Below are 8,201 nucleotides of genomic sequence, written 5' to 3'. Positions count from 1 at the left end.
CCATCTTACATATGAATGATTCTAGTTTCTTTAATAGCATAAAGTGTTTCTTTTATCTAACATGAATTGCTTTCGACGCAATGACCCAGAAAGTGAATAACTTTGGGCAAACATTGAGCGAGCTCAGTACACAAGGTCTATTAGCACGGAACACATCCAAACTGTGATGCCGAAGAGTTCATATTGCCAGACACCGAGTCTAGTGCGACCTAACTTCTCTTTTAGATTAACTCAACTGGCAAAGACACCCTTCCCATCCTCTACTCCATCAGTGCATCCGAGGCTTAAGAATTTTAAGTTTGGCGAGCATAGGGAGCAACAAGTCTGAGGATGGATTCTGAAGTGACCCTTGAGAAATAACAACCTTTGGCATCGTACAAAGGTAGACCGTATCTAGAATTGTTCAGGAAGGGTTTATACACATTGCAAACCCATCGTTGGGTCAATAACAGTATACGTAAATCAAACTAACAACTATTTATAATGACTACATTTTTACCATATATTATATCTTTAATCAGTGGCATAATTTGTACGTGAAAACTTGACCATGCCGATCGTGCAACAGATGTGCTACATATTCAACGAATCGGCATCATCGAGATTCAGGCATGATTTTTATTGCGTGTGTCCGAGAATATTGGTATTCAAACTATAATATAATTTCAATGTTACAATACCTGTTAGCATACTGACAACTATTGATTTAATAGGAAATGGTCACGCAACCACAAAATCTAGATTTTTTCAAGGACGGAGGCAATTCCGGTGTATGTGGGGTTGGGTGCAAACTTCAGTGACGATACTAGATACTTCGACAAAGTCGAAGCGGCCAAGTGAAAATGGTTGAGCTAAATTCTGTTAAACTATTCCATATTACACATTCCTAAGATGACTTGAACTTATTTTTTGTGTGTAACTGGTTCTATCTGATTTGCTGAATTTCTCACGCCTATGTTAAACTATGCTAGTTACTTTGTTTTGGTCAAATTGTTAGTTGTTACTTAAGAATTGAGGGGGATGCTCATTTTAACATGTATGCCGGTTGATTCTTTTGCATGATAAGTGGATATTTATTTGGTTAATACCATTACTTTGGATTTGACTTAGTTTAATTTTGGTCAATTTGTTAGTTGATATCCTATGTGGTTTGGGAGTTAATTAAAAGATCTGTTTAAACTTAGTTTGATTATGCTTGATTTGACATAATTAGATAAGGTGCACTAGTATGAATGCAATAAAAAGTTTTTATGTTTTGAATGTTTTGTTCCGTGTGTATATTGAGGCAATGATTATTTTTCATATGTTTGAACGGTCATTGGTGGCTGTATACATTTGAGATCGCATGCTGGTACTGGATAGTTTGCATTTTCAGGCGCATGATGCTGATTGAACAAAAATAGATGCATATGCGATAAAAAAGACCTCCTATATACCCTGTAAACCTTTCTAGTCATTTACCTGTAATATATTATAACAATGAAACTGAACCTGTTTTCTAAAGGAGACTAATTGAAGACATGGCTAAAATAGCCATTCCCTCCTACGAGCGCATTGCAAACGGCCCGCTTCGTGCATACGCCAAAATTTCTAAACAACCGAACAGGTGAATTGCATCGAAACACACCAATATATGTATTCGTAGTTCACTTTAGATATGTGTGTAGTCTCCTAATAAAATCCATCATCTTTATTTATGTAGCTGTGATTGTGGCATCTATGCCATAACATTCATGGAGAGGTAGACTGAAGACGGTCAACTGGATGAATGGGACAATGTGAGCTTACCAATCCTACTAGAATTATCTTATGTTCTGTGCAATACACATTTTTCTGATGCTTCTATCCTATCACTCGCAACTAAATTTACCATACAGGATATCCTAAATTCATTCAGATCAAAATTGATGCTAGACATCGTTTTGGGTCCATATAATTCATTGGTTGATCAAGTGCTAAAGGTGTTGGAAGACCAACCTGAACCTCTACGCTGCAACCATCCAAGAAACAAGCGTAAGGAGGTGAGAACACCATTCACAGCACCAAACACGAGGACCATGATACAATGGACTGAAGGATTAGCCGTGAAAAAGACTGTCAAGTGAGAAAAAGAACAACCGAAGAAAGTTGAATAGTATAATCCTCTTTATTATATTTATTTGTTGAATAATTGGAGTTTCTTTATAAGACACAGTGTGATGTTTTCCAGGCACAAACATATAGATGCTTCATTCTTTTTTTTTTTAACTTGGGTGATTCTATTGTTGCAAAATCAGGCAAAATTAAGTTAAATCCAATCCAAAACAAATAAACATCCACTTTAGAATGAAAATAACCATCTACCTACCTAGTAAAATGAATATCCAACATATTTTAAATTGACCACAACTTCTAACATGTCCATTAATTTTCTCATTTATTACACACTTATCTTAATAGTGACATATATTTTATAATTTACTAATTTATATTTTAGGCAAATGACTAACTTAAATAGGATTTAGCTTTTTAGTAAAAAATTTGTGATAATAGGCCTTATTCTCACAAATTTTTTTTAAAAGTCTTATAACTTAATCACTTATATCTAAATGGCATAACTCGAAACAACAGCAGTTGCACGAGTTTCGCAGGACAGCGACACTTCCGAAACGACAAGTACCGCGAGTCAAAGATTCCTCCAGCGATGATGGTGAAATATGGATGCGAACTGGCAGGGCATTGTATAGGCTGCGTGGTGGAGGTTGGAATTGCTGTTACGGTGGGATGGGAGAACCGTACGTAGTGTAAATGTGTTTATGGGTGCTAATCCTAAATTTTTAAATTTTAAAATCTGATAATAATTAATTAATTAAGAATCTGAAATTTAAAATTAATTTTACCATTCCTTTTTAATCTATTGTTCGCGTTGTTTACTATATGCATTGTTCCCCTATACTTTCTCATAAAATAATAGACAAAATATAAAGAATGTTACAAGCTCGTTATAATCTTAATGTTTTTTTTTTTTCTGAAAAAATATACCATCACATTAATCACCAGTAGCACCGCCACTAGTCACATCATCTTCATCATTGCCACCACCAACAGTTCTCACCACCAACAACATCATCCCCTACTCGCACTACGAGAATCATCCATGCTGAACACAATCAACCACCACCATCTACAATCACAAAGTGATTTTCTAATCAAAATAAAAGAAAACAAAAAAAGTTAGAAAAGATAGATTTGGGATATAGAATAGCAAATCAGACAATAAAGGCAAAGAAAGATGTAGCGGAGGAAGAGAAGACAACAAAGCAGACAAAGATGTGATGGCGACAAAGAGAAAAATAAAGATGTGATGACAACCAAAGAGAAAGACAAAGACATGACGATGATGATAAAACTTGTATGCAGCTGGATATCTTTTTCCTCACATTTCTCTTAAGCTCTTAACTTATAAATCTCCCTTACCAATCTCAGATCTCCATTATCTCTTAAATCTTAGGTCTCCTAACTCTTCACCCAACGGTGCAACCACCTTTGTCGTCCTTTCTATTTCATAGAACTGTTGTTGTCGCTTGTCTACCGTTGTCTTCTTCCTTTCATCCTTTATTGGCACCACCATCTTCATTTCTTATTTGCCATTGTCTTCCTCCTATATTACCATATTCTATCACAGTCTCATGATTTTTCTCTTTCTTTCCTTCATCACTCCACTGTCATTCTTTTATGCTCTACCACTATTCATCACTTGTCTATCATCATATTCTCCCTCTATTTTACTGCTTGGTGGTGGTTGTGTTTTCATTAGTGCAGTTATTTGCTTGTCATGATTGTTCTATTTTTTATAATTTGTTGGCTTTTCTTTTTGTTTTTAACCTAAAATACGATGTCGTTTTGTCTTTTTCTTTTCTCCATATATTAAAAGAACCATAAAACCATTTGGATTATAGTTCATTGCAATTTGACAATTTTTTAAATATTTTTTGATTCGATGCTGATTTTTAAATATGATGATTTTACCATAGTATTGAATAAGCTTGAACATTAATTTTTAGTTAAACCAATTCAACTAACCAATTCAATTTGGTTCTCAAAATATTGAATAACTAATAATATGAAGAAAGAAAATAAAAACATAAAATACAATTGAAAATAAATGAAAAAAATTCATAAGACTTCCATCTTTATTGTTATCAAATTTAACTCAACTGATGTGACAACTCTCTTTTCTCTCCTTGGTAAAAGCTCTGTTCTCTCTCTTGGTAGCAAAGTGACTGTCGGTGGAGGACTGTTGACCAAGGTTCTGAAAATTAGACCGGATCGGTCGGTTTGACTGGGTTAACCGAGAATCGATCTTATGGCCGGTCCGGTTGATACGCAAAACCGCTTTACAAAAAACCAGTTTAAAAACTGGCCGAACCGATAGTTAACCAGTAAATCGGTTAAACCGGTCAGGTTTTTCAAAAGACCGGTTCTCTAAAAAAAAAGTAAAAACCCCACCCCCTAAAACACCCGACCCTCTCCCTTCTGTCTCACTCTCACATTCCAACCAAAATCCCTAATTTGCCTAACCTATGAGAGAAAACACCGCTGCCACTATCAGCCCCAACACCATCTTGAAGCCCCACTAGCCACCGTCAGCCCCCCAGCTGCCGCCACTCTTCTCTTCCTCACCGTCTCTACTTGTCGCGAAGCCCCACCAGCCATCGTCACCCCCAGTTGCTGCCACTCTTGTGCTCACCATCTTTGTGCTCGTCGTGAAGCCCGCCTCTGTGATCGTTGTCGTCGGCAGTGACAGAGGGTGCCGTCGTTGTCCTCGTCCTCGTTCTTCTTATCCTCTATGTCACGCAAACGGTTACTCAATCCTCTTTAAGCGCATCCTCTCCTCCGTGAATCTCTGCCCAGAGCCTCGCCGTAAAATCACTGCTCGGGGCCTCGCCGTCGCAAAATGATCCTCTTCCGAGCTTACTCTGTCACCGATGTTCCTCCTTCGCCGTGTCTCCGGTAATAATTAAGCCACTGCTTCTTCAGTTTCAATTTCTAAGATTCTGACTTCTGAATTGGGATTGTGTTCTGAGTTGGATTGTTGCTCATGTGGTTTTGAATTTAGTTTGGAGGTTAAGTTTGGATTGTTTTAGTTAGGTTTTCTGTTTCTAGATTCTCTGGATTTGGATTTGGATTTTTAGTTTTCTGAGTTTTGTTGTTGAATAGATTGAAAGATTTTTATTGAAATTTGCTATAACTCTGAATTTTTTTTTGTTGATGATGGATTGAAATTTTTAAGTGTAAGTGTAAGTTTGTGATTCTAAGTTTTCTGAGTTTTATTGTTGAATAGATTGAAAGGTTGTTTTTGAAATTTGCTGTAACTCTGAATTTTTTTCGTTGCTGATGGATTAAAATTTTTAAATGTAAGTTTGTGATTCTAAACTTTTATTGCAATGACCAATTTTTAGTTTCCTGCCTCGCTTCTTCTTTTATTGAAGTTCCTCCCAGATAGTAGCCAGTCGATACTCAGAGAGCAGAGATAACTGATAATATCTCTAACCAGCTTTGAGTATTGGGTTACCTTTTCATGGACATTGTCTAGCTTGAAATGAAATTTAGACATAGATCATTGATTTAAACCAACTTATTCTGTACCAAAGCATTCTCTGAGTTAAAGGATAAATTTTCTTGTTGATTATTTTGTTATAATTTAGAAGTTAGTTAAAAAAAAATTTATTTTATAGAATTTTAATAATAAAATATGAATAAATTATTATGTCAAGTTATAAACTTCTGAATTTTATCAATTAAGAAATTATTGAATTTGTATATTTAAAATTGTATATTAAATTTTTAATAATTATATTATATATTTAATGAAACCGATTCAACTTCGATTGGAACCCGGTTGGACCATTGAACTATTGAACCTGTCACCTGATCGGTTCAATGACCGATCCGATTCTCGCAACCTTGCTGTTGATCCTCCTCTCTTCCCCCTCCCCCTTAACTTTCAACCCTCTCTTCTTCCCTTTTCTTTCCCACCTTCTCTTTCATTCTTTTTTCCCCTCCATTCTTCCACTTGTGTTTTTGGCTTTCCCAACCTCTTACCTCACCCCTTTCTTTCTGTGTTCTTTTTCACCTCTTTTTTTCTCTTCCTCTCCATCTCTCCCTTCTTGTCTCTTTTTTTTTTGTTTTTTTGTTTTTGTATTTTCTATTTATGTTTTTAGTCTCTTTGTTACCGGTCTAGCTTTCAATAATTTTCTGATGTTTAATATTCTTTTCTTTAGTAATGTCCTCTTTTATAAGTGCTTTGATTCTAGTAGATCTAAAGAAAAAAATTAGGGAAAAAACTTTTTGTTTATGAAGATATTTATAGATCAGGAAAACGTTCATATCTATTGTGAGAAAAAAGATAAAATACTAAATTGTATTGCAGTATATCTATGTAGATTTAGAAACAAAAGAAACTTAAATTTATCTCTATTTCTACCTTTTAAAGTTATTCGAAATCGAATATTGTGCTTTCGTCCTCTCGATTTATAATTTAACATAAAAATATGTATCTTTTTTTAGTGGTAGAACTAATGTGTTTTTATTATTAAGTAAATATTCAAATTGGTCCCGAAAGATAGCCCGATCTTCAAACGATTCCCCGTAAGAAAAAGATAATAAAATTGTCCCCGAAAAATTTAAAATTGGTAACGTTAGTCCTTCCGTCAGTTGGATGATGACGTGGAGGGCTAATGCCACGTGTCACAAGATGATTGGTTGACATGTCAGATCGGTGACACGTGGCACGCCACGTGGCACTTGACATGTAAAAAAGTTATTTATAATAAAAATAGTCCTTGAAAGTTCAGACGTAAGTCATATTCATCCCTAAAATTTTAAAAATTAATCAAATTAGTCATTATATAATTTTTTTATTTTTTCTTGATAATATTAAATTTAAAATATTTTTTGATACTACTAATTTTAATAGAAATGTAATTGACAATAAAAAAAATTAGTAATTGTATCTTTTCTTCTTAAAAATTTGTTCAATAAAATTATCTCTCTCCTCTAATTCTTGTCAAAATCTCTCTTATTCTTTTTTATTCTAAAACATTTTTCTTACATTATTACATTTTGCTGGAATATATATATATATACTCAAAATTGAAATGTATGTATTTGTTACCCTAAATAAAGTTATATGCTCAAAATAAAAATTTATGTATGTTAACCTAAACAAATTTAATAAAAATTTATACATCTTTTTTTTCATTACGTTATTACTTTCATTTAGATTAACATACATAAATTTTGATTTTGAGCATATAACTTTGTTTAGGTTAACAAATACCTACATTTCAATTTTGAGTATATATATATATATATATTCCAACAAAATGTAATAATGTAAGAAAAATGTTTTAGAATAGAAAAGAATAAGAGAAATTTTGACAAGAATTAGAGGAGAGAGATAATTTTATTGAACAAATTTTTAAGAAGAAAAGATACAATTACTAATTTTTTATTGTCAATTACATTTCTATTAAAATTAGTAGTATCAAAAAATATTTTAAATTTAATATTATCAAGAAAAAATAAAAAAATTATATAATGACTAATTTGATTAATTTTTAAAATTTTAGGGATGAATATGACTTACGTCTGAACTTTCAAGGACTATTTTGATTATAAATAACTTTTTTACATGTCAAGTGCCACGTGGCGTGCAACGTGTCACCGATCTGACATGTCAACCAATCATCTTGTGACACGTGGCATTAGCCCTCCACGTCATCATATGCCACGTGGCACTTAACGTGACACGTCATCATCCAACTGACGGAAGGATTAACGTTACCAATTTTAAATTTTTCGGGGACAAATTTTATTATCTTTTTTTTATAGGGACTCGTTTGAATCGGACTATCTTTCGGAGACCAATTTAACTATTTACTCATAAATATAAGTGTGGTTTGGTTATTTCTACGCATGGAAATTTATTTTTGTGTCAAAAAAAATTTAACTCAACTGAGTCGAGTTATTAATTAAATTGTATTTTCATTGAAACTAGTTTAATTGGGTGTGACCTAATCAGTTTTAATAAAACTGGTGGCCCAACTAGTTTTGTTAACCCGAGAGTTGAGATTGGGTATTTGGGTCACACCATTTTATTTTATTTTATTTTTTTTAATTTTACTTTTTAACCTCTAAATTTCAAAACGAACTGGTTT

The sequence above is a fragment of the Arachis hypogaea genome, chromosome 11 (assembly GCF_003086295.3).
Source record: "Arachis hypogaea cultivar Tifrunner chromosome 11, arahy.Tifrunner.gnm2.J5K5, whole genome shotgun sequence".
In the NCBI taxonomy this organism is placed as follows: domain Eukaryota; kingdom Viridiplantae; phylum Streptophyta; class Magnoliopsida; order Fabales; family Fabaceae; genus Arachis; species Arachis hypogaea.
Note: the sequence above shows the minus strand (reverse complement) of the source record.